Source organism: Eretmochelys imbricata, chromosome 20 (genome assembly GCF_965152235.1).
Source record: "Eretmochelys imbricata isolate rEreImb1 chromosome 20, rEreImb1.hap1, whole genome shotgun sequence".
NCBI classification, from domain to species: domain Eukaryota; kingdom Metazoa; phylum Chordata; order Testudines; family Cheloniidae; genus Eretmochelys; species Eretmochelys imbricata.
The window spans coordinates 4,288,873-4,306,137 of NC_135591.1; the positions used below are offsets into that span (position 1 = coordinate 4,288,873).

Below are 17,265 nucleotides of genomic sequence, written 5' to 3' on the forward strand. Positions count from 1 at the left end.
TGCAGGGGATGGTTCATTGTTGAAAAGCTGATCCAATGATACTGAATTACCCCTTACTGGAGGCTGATATTACAATACTGAAAATTACAGAAAACAAGTGTTTGTTGTTGTTGTTTTTTAAAGTGCTTCCATGCTGGAGAAGTTTCAAGGTAGCAGCCGTGTTAGTCTGTATTCGCAAAAAGAAAAGGAGTCCTAGTGGCACCTTGGAGACTAACCAATTTATTTGAGCATAAGCTGTCGTGAGCTACAGCTCACTTCATCGGATGCATTCAGTGGAAAATACAGTGAGGAGATTTATATACACACAGAACATGAAAAAATGGGTGTTATCATACACATTGTAAGGAGAGTGATCACTTAAGATGAGCTGACATGAAAGCTTATGCTCAAATAAATTGGTTCTCATCTTAAGTGATCACTCTCCTTACAATGCGTATGATAACACCCATTTTTCATGTTGTGTGTGTATATAAATCTCCTCACTGTATTTTCCACTGAATGCATCCGATGAAGTGAGCTGTAGCTCACGAAAGCTTATGCTCAAATAAATTGGTTAGTCTCCAAGGTGCCACTAGTACTCCTTTTCTTTTTGCATACTGGAGAAAACTTTCTAACTGGTCGAATCTAAGTGTAAACCTTCCCCTTTTCATTATCTTTTTACCCAGTCATGTGACTATGATTCAAGTAGGCTTGAACTCAGGCTGCCTTCTGCTCTTCTTGTTTGACCCTGAAGGCAACATCATGCTACTGAATTTTTCACATCACAATCATTTCCCAGCTGTGATGATTATTACTTCAGTGCAGGATTTCAGGCGAGGTGGGCTGTGAAAATGCTATATTGCCAGAGGGTTGTCAAATGCTAGAGCAGACAACCAACCAATAGAGTCCCCTATCAAATCTGGAGGACCAGTCCACTGTGGGCTTCATCCATCACAATTTCAGACTGTTGCTTGCACAAGTGCAAGGTAAAAGATGGGAGTGTGTAACTCACACTTAAGAGAACTGCATTTAAGCCCATAGCTTCTCCACACCCTGCATGTTATATACTCTGCATTCTTGAGAATGAGGGAGTGGACTTGGGACTGAATTCCAGTCTGTATGAAGGACTATGCACATCACCTCACCTTACCTGTGCTCATGCATAGCCTCCACTTACACTTGTGCTACAGCCCAACAACTTTGCACAACCTGTAAGGACTTGGAGGATTGAGGCCTTTGTGTTACCACAGCCAAGACTCAAACTGGGACCCTGGTGTGGGTCTGTATGGAGCAGCTATAGGAAGTCATCCAGAAGGCAGTGTACCCTTGCCTGAGCTGGTAGAAGCTGGAACAAGATAGTCTCCTCTGGAAGTCACCCCCTACTGGCCTTGCATTCAGGTGGGAGTCACATATCTCTAGCTGAACAGGAAGGAGTTGTGTTGAACTGGTCTTTATTGGAAATCACCTTCCCGGGTTGAGCTATTAGGTGCTGTGCTGAGCTCTATCAGCTTGCTGGTAAGAATCATATGTAGCTTGTCTCAGCTGGGAGTCGCCCTCTGCAGATCTTATACAGTAATGGAGAAACTCCTTATTAAAAAGCAATTATTTTCAGTAATACCAAAGGAAAAAACCCTGGCCTTGTAAAATTTCTAGAGTGGTTTTTCAAGCCTGAGCTAGAGCTAAAATCTCTAACTCTAAACTTGCAGATTCATCTGCTATTGCCTTATAAAAGTGCCAAGGAATAGTGATAAACAATAACACCTAGCTTTCATATAGCCTTTTTTTCAACAGTAGATCACAAAGTGCTTTATGAAGTAAGGTCAGTATCATTATCCCCATTTTACAGATGGAGAAACTGAGGCACGTGGAGGGAAAGTGACTTGCCCAAGGTCTTAAGAACGGCCATACTGGGTCAGACTAAAGGTCCATCTAACCCAGTATCCTGTCTTCTGACAATGGCCAATGCCAGGTGCCCAAGAGGAATGAACAGATCAGGTAATCATCAAGTGATCCATTCCTTGTCGTTCATTCCGAGCTTCTGGCAAACAGAGGCTAGGGACACCATCCCTGCCCATCCTGGCTAATAGCCATTGATGGACCTATCCTCCATGAATGTATCTAGTTCTTTTTTGAACCCTGCTATAGTGCTGGGCTTCACAACATCCTCTGGCAAAGAGTTCCACAGGTTGACTGTGTGTTGTGTGGAGAAATACTTCCTTTTGTTTGTTTTAAACTTGCTGCCAATTAATTTCATTTCAACTGAACTTTGGTCACTCAGAAGGACAGTCGCAGAGGCAGGAATAGCAGCCAGGTTTCCTGAGTTCCAGTCCAGTGCTCTATCCACTAGACCCCACTGATGAAAGCAATACAAAGTGCCTCAGAAAGCACTGGAAGGAGTAATGCAGTGCCATGCAACAGGGTTGCCCCCCAACCTAGGACAGATCAGTGGCACCTCAATTTTGTTAACGTTTGCCAGAATCCATGGTCCAAATTGAACACAGCTCAATGTGTATGTCAAACCATCTGTAGTGAACTCAGCATTTCTTCTGAGGATCCTGAAATAACACATCAGATTTAGATTCAGCTCCATGAACACATGAAAATGCTAAGGACAGAGAACACCATGGTGTGAGAGGAAAAACAGGGCTGTTTATTCAGTCTGATTACATCAGAGAGACACTAGGACTGTCTGTGTCATGCACAGCCTTGACATCTGTGTTTTCTGCCACTGGAGCGCAGGAAACTACACAAAGAAAACTTGATGCCCTTAAATATTTCTTTACTTAATCCTTCAAAAGACAATGGAGGTCCCTTCCCTCTGTCCCTCCCCTTTCCCACCCCCTTGCACCTCTACTGTACAAAAGGGGATCATTAAGCAACTATACATGTAATTGGGAAAAAATGGCAGACTGCCAACCTCAGGAAGAGTCAAACACAAATCTCTCATTACCACTCTCATGTAAAGCACTTTGAGTATGGGTTTAGTCATCATCTCTCCCTGCAGTTTAGGGAAAAACCTTGTAGAGAGGGCTTGCACGGGTCTTTGGAATTTGACCAATTCTGTAGGGTCTGACTGAGTGGGCAGGGCTTGTCGTGCTGTGCAGTGATTGCTCAGATGTACAGGACTCACGCAGGTGTGCAGTGCTTGCAAGGATGTGCTGGAGTAGACAGGGTTTGGCTGGGTGAGCTGCTCATGTGAAAACTATCTGAGGAATGCTTTGTCAACTAGCCCATACCTGAGTTATGACAGATTGATAGATTCAGAGAACCTGTGACTGAAGCAGACATTTTTTACAGGCTTGCCAAGCCTCAGCACCCACATTACATTTTATTAATTATTCATTGTTATGTTCTGCATTTCTGGATAATTTAGGAAAAACAAAATGGCAGCTGAATGTGAAATATTAATTACAGCAGCAGCAAAATTTACCATCATGTCAACAGCTATGTTAGAAAGAATCCTCTGCTTTTCAGCTGTATGTTAAATATTCCTTCTCTGGACATCTGGATGGCAAAACCCTTTAATAGAATCTCAGTTTGAGGATCAGTTTATTCATTTATTTACCTATGTATAATTTTTATGATTAAAGGAATTAACAACTATCAAAGCAAATATACTTTAAAATGTGAGCCGGGGAGAGGGTGAGTAAGAAGGCCAATAGCCACTCAAATGCCAAAGATTTATAGCTTTTCTGAGCCAAGTACAAATTCTACAGTAATGTTGCTGTAATCAGCTGCTGAGAGCTGTGAAATAACACTGAGACAAAAAGGGAGAGAGACGAGGAAGGAAGCAGAGCCTTATTTAACTTATAAAATATTCTACATGACTGTTACCTATATTCAGTGATATTTTCAATAAGGTGTAGTGATTATGGTGAGTAATTATTGTCAATCAGTATTTTATTAGTAGTTAAGCACTGACTGTGCTCATCACTGTGCAAGACACAAAGACAGTCCTTGCCCTGAAGAGCTCACAGTCACACAGACACAGTCAGAGACACAGAGACAATGGGGGACCTGATTTTCTGTAGCTCTGCTCCTTGTGTACCTGTTTACTCGAGCATGAAGGGATGCAAAAACATCATCAAATCAGAATAGAGATGCTTGAACTTGATGCAGTGTCCAAGTGTAAGCCAATGGAGGGATCCAAAGAGCGGGAGTGGCAAGTTCAGCTCAATGGACCAGGAAGATAATTTTAGCAGATATATTTCAAATGGACGGATGGCAGGCAAACGTTGCCAGTTGAACATCAGCCCTTGTATTTCTAATTCTCAGGAATGTATGGGCATCTTCAGTCAGAATACTGCCCAGTTGGAACACCAGGTAGCCTATGCAGCTTGGCAGAGAAGCTGGGCAAAGTTTATGTGGAATTTGGCACTGCAGAGATGTACTTTAAAACTAGTTAAACTTTACTTGCCTGCCTAAAGCTCTGAGCTGAAATCAGTTAATCAACTGACAGAAACTAGAGATGGAAGAGACCTAATAGATCATGTCTCTTCCATGGACGATAGAGGTGAAATAATATACACTGAATGTGTGTTTGGGTTCGGCCAAAGTCCAGTCTTCACTAGTGGCTTCGTCTCTCCTTACTGCTTATCCAGAAAGGAACATTGGGCGGGGGAAAGAGGATGTATTTTGCAGTCACCAAACACCAATAATGAGAGGCTTTCTTGGTGCAGCAGAGGAGATTGGCAGATATTCGATTCACGATTCTTCTGGTTGAAAGCTTTGGAAATTCTTCAGGGGTTGCTGTGAAACAAGAGTGTTCCCCTGGGAATTAGTGAGTGACTCTCTGTCCTGAGCTTGGAGCAGCTTTACCTCTTGAGGGCCTCTTTGCTACAAGGGAGTTAGATGTTTAGTTTCATCTCTTGAAGCTCTGGAATTACCACACATTTTACTTTTACACACTGAAGAGAGAAAACAAGGAGAAATTTTAGAAAACACTGTGGTTAAATAGCCTTTACCACTAGCAACCTTCTCCCTCCAAGAATTAGCCCTCTTCCTAGCAGGGACAAACCAGAATTTGTCTACCCACTCTCTGGGAGTGGCATTGAGTTGTTTGGCCTGGGGGTGGGAAGAAGGAAGGTAACTAAAACAAAGCAGAATTGTAAAGATTTTAAAGCCTGTTTTTCTTCCAGGATGGCATATCCTTCATGAACTAGACTGTTCCATCAGTGCTAGTTGACCTAAGGAGTCTTTGGTATATTTACAATCTACAGAATCTCTCTGGCTACTTAAGCATTGCTATTTTGCCTTTGATGATCTGTATTACCTAAACTTTACTTGCTCTAATACCCAAAACAAAATTTGCAGCACAGCATGTCACCAGATGTGGATCCTAAGTTTCAATAGCTTTAAAATAGACCAGAACACTTTGCTTCCCAAACAAAGGTACTTTGTTAAAATAGAATTGCATAGTCTCTCCCTTGTATATGTTGTAGAACTACCGTACACCCAAGTGAACTGTTAAACTGCTAAAAGAAAAGGAGTACTTGTGGCACCTTAGAGACTAACCAATTTATTTGAGCATAAGCTTTCGTGAGCTACAGCTCACTTCATCGGATGCATACTGTGGAAAGTGTAGAAGATCTTTTTATACACACAAAGCATGAAAAAATACCTCCCCCCACCCCACTCTCCTGCTGGTAATAGCTTATCTAAAGTGATCACTCTCCTTACAACGTGTATGATAATGAAGTAGGCCATTTCCAGCACAAATCCTGGGTTTAACAAGAACGTCTGAAGGAGGGCGGGGGGGCAGGAAAAAACAAGGGGAAATAGTTTGGTTAGTCTCTAAGGTGCCACAAGTACTCCTTTTCTTTTTGCGAATACAGACTACAACGGCTGTTACTCTGAAACCTGTTAAACTGCTGAACAGTAGATGCTTAAGTGTACCATTAATTTCTGGGTGACTTTTGGTTCTCTTTCAGGGAATTATGGAACCAATAGCTGTTGCAGTAATGGTATTCTTACACATTTTCTTTTCTTGTGGATAAAAAGCTAAATGACTTCAACAGTGAAAAGGGTCAATTCTACACATTGCACCAAATTTTCAAAGAGGCCTCAAACCAAACTCCAAATTTGAATCCACAACATGTACTTTGAAAAGCTTGACTCTGAGTGCACAAATGGCACTGCTGTATCCAGACAGTGCTTGCAAGTGCTGCTTGTGCAATCGGACTCAGGTTTTCACAGACGCAAATAACCCACAACATTTTGGACATTTTTTCTTTTAAATTTTCCTTCTGTGTCATGTCACACCTGATGCTTTGGGGGTGAGCTTCCAGACCACCGATAAGGCTTAAACATTTAGTTCCATACATCGCACAGACATTGTTTTATTCTCCTATACAATTAATGGGAAAAACACGCTGTCCTAGATTGGTCATTTGGTTTTCCTGTAAAATACATGCTGGAGAAGCAGGTTGCTGAATAAAAGTTAACAATGGTAAAATGGCACAGTTGGATTCAAGGTAAACAAGGAGAGGTGCCACAAGAGAGAAGATTGAGAGCGGCCTGATCTAAACAGAAGTACTTCCTGTACAATTCTTAACCCTAAATCAAATGGCCAAGATTAGTAAACTGGAACCTGCCCAAGATGGGAGCAGGCTAAAATGTGCAGCTGCTTGCTTTTTTCCAGTTAACTGGAGAAAGAGAGAAGGAGAATAGATATGCATGGGAGGAGGGGAAAGGGAGAGAGACACAAACCAAAACATAAAGGGGGTGCTTTAAACATAGTTCCCAATGTTAATACACCACCTAATTTTTGCACTAATGATTATGTGAGCTACCAAACATTGGAGATGGGTTGCTAATATTTTCTTTTTTGTTTTGTAAAAATGTTGGATTTAGGGGTATTTCATGTGGCTGGGTATTTGCTGTGGATTCCAGCTGAAAAGGATTTGTGAAGCAAACAGCCAAATCACTGGAACTATTTTCTTGTATTTTTAGGGAACTGATAAAAACTCAGAAACTGCTAACAGTGCTTTTTGTGTAACGTTTTTTTTTTACTCAAATCTAGGGATTCAATGGAGGACCCCTAAACTCATCTCAGTTGTAATCTCACCCAGATGCGAGAGTTCCCTTGAAAGGTGAAAGGCCAGTGCATTAACAATTCACTTGTGCCATTTAGTTCCAGAGTCCTATCCAGCATTTACTAATTCCTTGCTTCTCTGACATGGCTATCTGGGAGAAGAGGAAAATTCAAGCTAAGAAATCAAGGATAAAAGAAACTGTAAAATATAAAAGTAAAGATGCAAGAAAAAGTTGGCAGGAGGCAGAGCTGTGTTCCTTGTGTGAGGCTGGCTGACATGGCAGTGTCACTAGACACCTGACTCCACTGTGCTTTGCTAGAGCTCTGAACCTCTTTGCACACTTCTCTATTTCTCTTTGAGTGTTGTTTTGACAGAATTCTCTCCTGTCATTTACTGACAGCCTACTCTGAACATGTTCATTGTCTCTTTACAAACTCCTCTCAGAGCAGGAGTGTATTCTGGGTGAAACACTTTCATGTGGCAGAAGAAAACGTTTCTCCATTCAGGAGAATGCATCCAACAGCAGCAGCAAGAGGTGCAAGTAGGGGGTGGAGCAAAGGAACTTCTATTGTCTCTAACTTTCAATTAGGGCTGAATAATTGGATGAGCATTAATAACATTTATAAATGTGCATGCTAAGATAATGATAAGAGTAATCAACTATTCTGCTTCAAGACATCAGCTGATCACCTTCAAGGAGCAGAAAAGAATCCACATTCCTCCACCTTCCATGTATAACACTGAACCAATAACAATGTATTATGGGGGGTTCTCTGTCCTCAGAAACATCAGGCACAATCCATTGTTGGAGGCAGGATAACAGACTAAGTGGACCAGTGGTCTGATTCAAATTGGCAACTCCTTCCTACATGCCTAATTTCACCAGTTCTCCTGCGGCTCCAATCTCCTTCATTTATACCAGTTAGGTGCGGTCCTTAGGCTCCTGGCAAGTTGCTAATGTGATTCATGGCTAGGCAGTATTTAGGCTGGCGTACCTGCTCTAGTTCCACTTGGTAGTGCCCCATATCCAAAAGAAAAGGTGATCTCTGACAGTGTTCTCACTGGTCTATGGTTTCCATTATTGAGCTGTCTGTAGCCCTGGAAGCTTCTGAAGTGTACGCCATGTACCGGCCAAGAAGGCCTCATGCTCTTGGCCTTTGCAAATCTCTGAGCAATGCAACAGGAAAAGCGGCTGTGGGTATTTCTTTGAAGTCACGTATGAGGAGGAGGAAAGACCTCTAATTGTTACAAACTGTGGGGGGTAGGAAGGGAAAGAACCATCTGTCTGGAATTTTCTAAAAGGCCTTGTACCTCGCCATGAGATTTTCAGTTCAACTACTGTTAGGAGAGGAGTAACCAGTCTGCTTATGTATCACATTACAGCTGTGCTCTTACTGTTGCTTTTCAAATGGAGGTCACTGAAGGCTAATTATGGATTGTGCTTCCTCCTGTTACATGAGTAAAAAGATAAAAGGGGGGAGCCGCTTTGTCCCAGAACCTCAAGCACCCCCCATATTTTTCCTGAGCCGTAATACTAATTTTCTACATGCTTTTATCCCCCCACCCCTCCCCAATCTCCCATGCTGGGCCCTCAGTCATGCTGCTTACACCTAAAAAAATAACAGTTTGAGGGATGGAACTTCTGGCAGGACAAAGCAAACTGGCAGGACAGCTCTTGGCAGAACACAACAAACATATGCAGCAGCAAACTCCAAGATGAGTGAAAAATGGCCCCTGAAGTGAGAGAGGGAAAGACATCTATGATGTGGCTGCCCTACGGGCCTGAGGGCAAAACAAAATGCAAGGGCTTAAAGTAACAGACTGAAGCAGATGGGAGCCCTGCAAAACATGTCTCAGAGGAGCCTCCGATAAGCAATCAGCAGCTCTGTTTTTCTATATTTAGGGATTTCCCCCTTACTCACTTTCTTTCTTTCCTACAAGGTTCGCAGAAACAAACCAGAAGAAAAAAGACACTTGCTCTCTCTCTAAAGAACTGAGAAATTAGCAATACTAATTCCCTGCAATGAGTCAGTGTACCCAGCAAGTGAGGCATACTGTACATCAGTGGTCCCCAACCTTTCTGTGGGAATAGCACATTCCTATTCCCAGAAGACTGTGGCGGGTGCCAGACACCCGGCCGCCGAAATGCTGCTGAGAAGCGGCAGCAGCAAGAAGCGTCGCCGCCAAAATGCTGCTGAGAAGCGGCAGCAGCAAGAAGCGTCGCCACCAAAATGCCGCCGAGAAACAGCAATGCTTCTTGGCAGCATTTTGGCGGGCGGTTCTCCAGTGGCCGTGCTCAGCGGCGGCATTTCGGCGGCGCAGTATCCTGCGGGTGCACACAACTGCCCTGGCAGGCGCCATTGCACCTGCGGGCACTGCGTTGGGGACCCCTGCTGTACATAGTCTCATGGGCTAAAACCCATGAAGCGGGTTTTAGCCCACGAAAGCTTATGCCCAAATAAATTTGTTAGTCTCGAAGGTGCCACAAGTACTCCTCGTTCTTTTTGCTGATACAGACTAACACGGCTACCACTCTGAAACCTGTACATACGCTGCATTTCCTGATGCTAAATTGGTAGGCCATTTACAAATGTGGGGATACTTCTGTGAATTTCACAGACATTTTATCATCTCACTTGAGCTTGTGTTTCCAATGGGTAAAAAGGGCACGAGACTGAGAGACATTTTGATGGTACAGCATCTCCTGATAGCGCATCACGCAGTGATACCTCCCCAGGTCATTGCCACGTACTTCATTCTCATCACCAAATGCATCTTGAGAGTTGTGGGGAGAGAAAATTACAAACAAAAGCCCAAAGTATGCTTGAGATGAGCTAAAATGTTGCAGGAAATATGTAGATTTTATTCTGCCCAACCAGAACTGCTGGAGTAAAACAAAGGGTTGTTCGATCCCTTTAGCTAATGGCATCTAAAAATCTGAGTTTCTGTTGTTCTTGGCACTGATCTAAAAGGCCATGCTCAATTCACCAGAAGCTAAACTCTATGTGCTAATCACAAAAGAGAACAACATCGTCTTTTCTGCTCTATAAATGGCCACTTCTTCCTACTTTTCAGTACAAAATTATCTACTACTTGCTTTGGCTCTTGGTCACAAGGAGTTGGGTTTTTTATCTTTACTAAATGACATAAAATGTCTCTGGGCCTCAATGAATAAAATAAATCGAAGGGTAAATATGGGATATTTACACATATACACACACATGAATGCTGGCATGCAGAAGACATGAAGATGTCTCTCCTTTCTTCACGGCTGGTAGCTGGGATGTTTTTGCATTGTACGGGTGCTGGATACTACCAGAATACTGTAAACAGTCTAAGATTTTTTTTTTTTTACCCCTGCTAGCATGAATATAAATAACCTGCTGGTGGGATCAGTTTGTGAATTGGGCTTGGAGTTGTGGTAAATGCCTGAGAGACGGAAAACCAGCTTTTCTGATAGCCCATATGTAGTTCTATGGAGGGCGAAGAATTGCAGAAATGAAAACAATGCGGAGGCCCCTATCCCCCCTCCCGCCCCCGTTTCCCGCCTCTCCTCCTTCTTCTTTCCCGCCTCTCTTCTGTTTGTTTTGCTTTCTCTCTTTCTGAATGAACCCCCCCATTCCCCTTTCCGCCCCCTGCTCAGGCCCCAATGCTGGTGCCTCTTTCTTGGAACTGCGCTGCATGCCAGTTGGAGGCCAGTGTGGGGAGGGGAAACAGGGAAGGGGAGGGGGCAGAGGGATAGAGCTTTCCTGCAAATCACATGATTACCCAGCTTATATAAATCACAGCTTGTTTTTCTCCATTTGCTGGGGATTTAAAGGCACAGGGTCTCTTTTTCAGGGAAGAGTCTTGTTCGGCCATTTCAAAGACAGGCCTCAGTCCTGGTGTCACACACATATACAGGGAGAGAGGTCCTTAAGATCCTTTTATCAGTATTAGAATAAGTCAGTAGATTCCACTTTCTGATGCAAGGAGAGGACACAGCCGTGATAATAAAAAATACACACATCCCAGGGCATGCCATAAGCTCTATATATACAACTTCATTGAAATGCAGCCACAACTGTGGTGAAAGCCGACAGTTAGGGAACTACACGCTGCACAACACCAGCTAAAGGAAATTTTGGCAATTGAGGCAAACATTTTGCTTCAAAGAAAGCACCACAGGATCTTTAAAGTCAACCTAAAGCAGGCAACGCCTTGATTTTTGAGACCCATGTACAGTGAAGTGAATAAAGAAAAGGAGTACTTGTGGCACCTTAGAGACTAACCAATTTATTTGAGCATAAGCTTTCGTGAGCTACAGCTCACTTCATCGGGTGCATCCGATGAAGTGAGCTGTAGCTCACGAAAGCTTATGCTCAAATAAATTGGTTAGTCTCTAAGGTGCCACAAGTACTCCTTTTCTTTTTGCGAATACAGACTAACATGGCTGTTACTCTGAAACCAGTGAAGTGAATGAAACTCAAGTTTATCTACCATGGAAGAATAAAGTGGTGAGTCAATCCAGCCAGAGGAGCATAGATATATCAAATCTGATGGTTACATTCGTCCGGAGGTTACATTCAGCTTCCACTGATAAAGAAACTATTAAAAAGAAACAGGAACTTGTCTCAAATAGCAAACCTAGAAAGCTATTATCTACAAAAGTAAGGTACGTGCAAATAACCATTCTATAGAAAGAGTTGGCAAGCTGGCTCGAATTTTGGAAAGCACTCTGAAGGTGATAAGGGCTAAGAATTCTTAGCCCTTGGGTTTGTGAGGAAGAGCAAAGGGTGTCACCTGTGATGTTCATTTCAGTCTCCAGTGGCTGTTTTAGAAGACAGATGAATCTCTGCCTCTTGTCCTAGGAAGTTTTCCAACTACCCTTCATTCTGTATGACACACCTATATTAGTGCTAAGATCTCTTTCCATCCTATGCAGACTTATAGATGAGTGGACTCACTTAGGAAGAGGCAACCATGGGAAGCCAGAAGACTGTTTCTCCATTTGTCATGTTGTGCATTTCAGACCACATTCCAGTGAATGCTGTGTTGTCACAAATAAAATGAGGAGCAAGTGCTAATTTCTTTCATAGAAACAAAGCAGAAACTGAGAGGAAATGGACAAACTTTAACATTTGCAGAAAAATATTTCTTTAAAAGCTGAAGTATTTTTTCATCAAGGTTTTTTTTTTGGGTGGATAGGGGAGTTATATATTTTGAGGGGGTGCTAATGTTGAAACTAGGGCTGTCGATTAATTGCAGTTAACTCACATGATTAACTCAAAAAAATTAACTGCTATTAAAAAAATTAATCTCGATTAATCACACTGTTAAACAATAGAATACCAATTGAAATTTATTAAATATTTTTGGATTTTTTTCTACATTTTCAAATATATTGATTTCTATTACAACACAGAATAGAAAGTGTACAGTGCTCACTTTATATTATTTTTGATTACAAATATTTGCACTGTAAAAATTATAAACAAAAGAAATAGTATGTTTCAATTCACCTCATACAAGTACTGTAGTGCACTCTCTATCCTGAAAGTGTAACTTACAAATGTAGATTTTTTTATTACATAACTGAGCTCAAAAACAAAACAATGTAAAACTTTAGCGCCTACAAGTCCACTCAGTCCTACTTCTTGTTCAGCAATCACTAAGACAAACAAGTTTGTTTACATTTACGGGAGATACTGCTGCCTGCTTCTTATTTACAATGTCACCTGAAAGTGAGGAGAGGTGTTCATATGGCACTTTTGTAGCTGGTGTTGCAATGTATTTACGTGCCAGATATGCTAAACTTTTGTATGCCCCTTCAGGCTTCAGCCACCATTCCAGAGGACATGCTTCCATGCTGATGATGTTTGTTAAAAAAATAATGTGCTCATTAAATTTGTGACTGAACTCCTTGCAGGAGAATTGTATGTCCTCTGCTCTGTTTTACCCGCATTCTGCCATATATTTCATGTTATAGCAGTCTCGGATGATGACCCAGCACATGTTGTTTAATTTACGAACACTGTCACTGCAGATCTGACAAAATGCAAAGAAGGTACCAATGTGAGATTTCTAAAAATAGCTACAGCACTCAACCCAAGGTTTAAGAATCTGAAGTGCCATCCAAAATCTGAGAGGGACGAGGTGTGGAGCATGCCTTCAGAAGTCTAAAAAGAGCAACACTCAGATGTGGAAACTACAGAACCCAAACCACCAAAAAAGAAAATCAGCTCTAATGTTTTACATTGTTTTATTTTTGAATATAGTTTTTTTTGGTACACAATTCTACATTTGTAAGTTCACATTTCATGATAAAGAGATTACAGTACTTATATTAGGTGAATGGAAAATACTATTTCTTTTGTTCTTTACAGTGCAAATATTTGTAATAAAAATAAATATAAAGTAAGCACTGTACACTTTGTATTGTGTTGTAATTGAAATATATTTGAAAATACAGAAAACATAAAAAAAATTTAAATAAATGGTATTCTATTATTAACAGTGCGATTAATTGCGCGATTATTTTTTTTAATCGCTTGACAGCCCTAGTGGAAACTAATTTGTATATATCAGTATAAGGTGAATGTATATCATTTGTAACTGTACTGAATTAAAACCAGCAAGATGCTTGAGATAATGAATTATTTTATGCAACACTTCACAATGTCTGACACTAATAATGAAGCAGCTGGGCTTCACAGAACATTGTATTACCTGGGGGAAGCGGGGGGGGGGGGGGGGGAAATCAGCAAGCTGAAAAGGGACAGAGAGAAACAGGACTTTTCAAATGGCTAAAATCCTTCCACAGATATAAAAGTTCATAACACTCTAAAAACATGGGATATAAAACCTTTTCCTCCCACAAGTATTTCCTCTTTTGTTCTTTGTTACATCATCATCCAGGTAGCAGACATAAAAATTCTGGGTCAAGTTCAGTCCTGGAGTAGGAAGACTCTATTGGCTTCACTGAAATTACACCTGCTTACTTGGGCTGAATTTGGACTCAGATCTCTATATCGTAATAGCATCAATGCTGTCAGGAAGATTATATACACAATGCCACATGCTGCAAGTATTTGCCATAAAGAATATCCTGCTCCTACAAGGCGAAACTTCCTGTGGATTGGGGAAAAGCACAATCATGTGCACTCATCACTCTGTCGCTGACAGGGGCAGTTCTATGATAGAGTCTGCATCAAGACTGCTTTGATGGATTACTTGTTCACTCAAACAGATAGAGGTCATTTGCAAGTGGAAAATACCAAAATTTTAATTAGGGATGGGAGATTCTGATCAAGTGCATTTTAAACCCATTTAAACTTTCTAGTTCCACCTTTACTCCTAGAACTACTTCTTTGGAAAGCTATGAACAGTTTTGTTATTTTTGTTTGTTTTCCATATGCACACTGAAGGGGGTCCATCCGCTTACAATTCTCTGAAAGAAAGTCACCAAATATTTTGCTGTTCCTAGGCAACCACCATCTCCACCAGCATGCCAGAGTTGCTGTCAGTTGTGAACACGGTATCTTGTAAATTTTAGAGGTGTCAGTCCCCACAGTAGTAGTGTGGTGGGCGTGGAAGGGGTAAGTAGCCTTGATTCACAAGTGTAGAATCAATAGAAAGAATACCGGGTAATACAGGCACTACAAACACCCCAACAGCAAGGTCAGGACTGACCCAAACTGATATACTGTTGTTGGATTTAAAAATTACCTGTGACGAATCTCATACTAGGACACCTTGGACCAAATTCTTCTCTGGTGTAATTCCACTAAATCAGATGAGTTACACCAGAAAAGAATATGGCAGTCCCAATAAATACAGTAATTTATTGCAGTGCCTTGGAATCTGTTGATAAATCTTGGTAAATCTTGGGATGTCAGTCTGTTCTATTTGACTTTAAATTTATCTTCTAAGGTTCGTAGGGTAGGGTGTAGATTGCTTCTCAGGGAAGGACTAGGCACGTCAGTATCAACTGAACTAATAGCAAGTGATGTGAACTTATGAGCGATGTGGTAACAGCACAGGAGGGCAGTGAGAGCATGTGGGTCTATGGGGGAGAGTGCTGCAAATCTCTATGTGGAAGGAAATGGTGTTGAGTGTGTTCTGTGCATGGGAGAAGTAGTGCATATGTGTATGCAGGGGAAATTATTGTGTTGCTATGTGAGGGAAGGCATGTAAGTGTGGTGCACGTGGCAGGAATGGACTGTGTCTGTGGTAGAGACAATGGTGTGTGTGCCTGTGTATTTGTGCATGTGCACAAGTGGGCAGGAATGTGAGTGTGAAGAGACTTGTTTATTCTGGGAAGGAAGGGCTTATGGCTGACCTGAGTGGAGCTGTGCATAGCAATGACAGGGTTTGGCAGTGTGCAAGCGGCAGTTGATTTTGCTTTGCCTGTATCAGTACATGTCACTGAAGCAGTATGCAATTACATTATTTTTCAGCAGCTGTGTTTATCCTGTCAAATAAGGGCATAAAATTAAAAACTTCTCATAAAAATAGCAACACAGCTTCCACATTTTCATATTTTAATGTAAAATCAGATGAAACTCAAGCCAGATCATATTCACATGCTAGTTCCCCAGAACAGTGTAACAAGTATAGCTTCATCAGCATTGCATATACACTTTTTTTTAAAACAGACTAGCAAACTGGGATTTAGTGTTTTACATTTTCTCTAAACGATTAGGCATTTCCCTCCTGTCCCCCTTCTTTAGTAGGCATTTTTGAAATGCTGAACTTATTTTTCATTCACACAGTCTTTTTGTGTGTGCGCGCACTAGTTTAGAGGAAATATGTGCAGATGTACAGTTGACACGGCCATACTTAAAAAGGCACGGTCATGTTACTGTTCATAATTTTTAAATAAATGTTCCTCATTTATAACACCACCTGCAAATTTGAAACTGAAACCCTTCCTTACAAAAGCTTCTTTCAGCTGCATAAGCACAGTGATTTGTTACTTCATGATAGCTTATAAGCATTCGAGTTGCACAAACTGGTTTGCTGTTGCAGGGTTGCTTGAGTGTTGGGCTGCACACATTGGTTCGTGGCTATACGGTAACTCAGGAGTGCTGGGATATGCACCTTTTTAATTTGGGGACTGCTTTTTGTGCTGGAATGCTGGCACTGTATTTTAAAATAAGTACTCAAGTACTTATTTTGAATAAAATAATTATATGCATACTATACACAACCACTCTCATACAATGGTAATAACTGGGACCCTATAAGAACTTGATTAGAATAGATTGTTGACAGACAAAAACAATAGATGTGGGAAATTCTGGCCCTTCCACACTTTAACAGTATCTTAGAAAGAAAAAACCCCAACACCACCGCAGTGACTGGCTGTCAAAATCAAATCAGATAGCCCACTTTACAACAATTTGACTGTATCCCTCCCCCCTTCATATTTTGCTAGTTTTCTTACACTGTTAGCTTTTTGGGATGGGGATCCTGACCTCGTGTTGATCAAACACCTAGCACTGGGGGTCCCAATCTTGGTTGTGGTTCCTGGGTGTTACTGAAACTGAAATAAAGTTATCCTTTTTGGAATTCTGTCTCATTCAGATTTACGTACCTGTTTTAGATTTTAGTCCAATTGCCTAATAAAGCCTCGGTATGTAGCTAAGTAGGACAAAAAGGTTTCCCAAACCTTTCTCCTCTCCTCCTCTTTATCCTTCTTGAGTTTCTTGTTGTTGTTTATCTTAGCGCTCAAAGAAGTTTTGGCTTGACTGTGTTGTATTTGGTATGAGAGAGACAAGAAGGGTGAGGTACTGACACAGCTACAATTACACTGTATTTGGTATGGTCTGATGCAGATTAGGCAGAGTCAGCATTTAACAAAGCTTTCTGAGCCCCCTCTCCTCCTGATTTGTAACATCTCTACCCTTCCCATTCTGGGCCTCCCTTGCAGAGAGGCTGCCAAATCCAGCACATCAATCTGGTGGTGGTGTAACAGGGATAAAAGTCCAGGAGGGGCCATGCCAGCAATCTGGAACTACTGTATTTCTATTTCATTCCCTAGAGCCTTGGGGGTTGGATATGGAATCTGTGCCTTACCTGTTCAGATGTGTGTTGTGGCTTCTGGCAGGTGTCAGTCCCAGCTATTACAAAACGATTACATATTTTCTTTTGGATCAACACATGGAGTTTAAGAAATTAGAGATTTCTAATGCTCTGAGATTTTTTTTACACTTGTATTTTAATCATGTATTGCTTGCTTCAGTAACCCTTTGCTACTCATTCTCTGGAT

General features: G+C 41.5%; 1 protein-coding gene across 3 annotated transcripts in view; it reads right to left on the reverse strand.

Annotated features, from left to right (window-relative positions):
- The window catches only part of SLC11A2 (solute carrier family 11 member 2), a 73,232-nt gene that overhangs the window by 1,597 nt on the left and 54,370 nt on the right, over positions 1 to 17,265 (reverse strand). Inside the window, exon 18 of one of the 3 annotated variants that reach the window (XR_013348496.1) lies at positions 3,646 to 4,886. The exons of 1 other annotated variant lie outside the window; for it this stretch is intronic. The gene's annotated coding sequence lies outside the window, so the exon portion shown is untranslated. Of the gene's footprint in view, positions 1 to 3,645; positions 4,887 to 15,518; positions 16,745 to 17,265 lie in introns of those variants that run through there. One more of the 3 variants, XR_013348495.1, reaches the window with a different exon arrangement.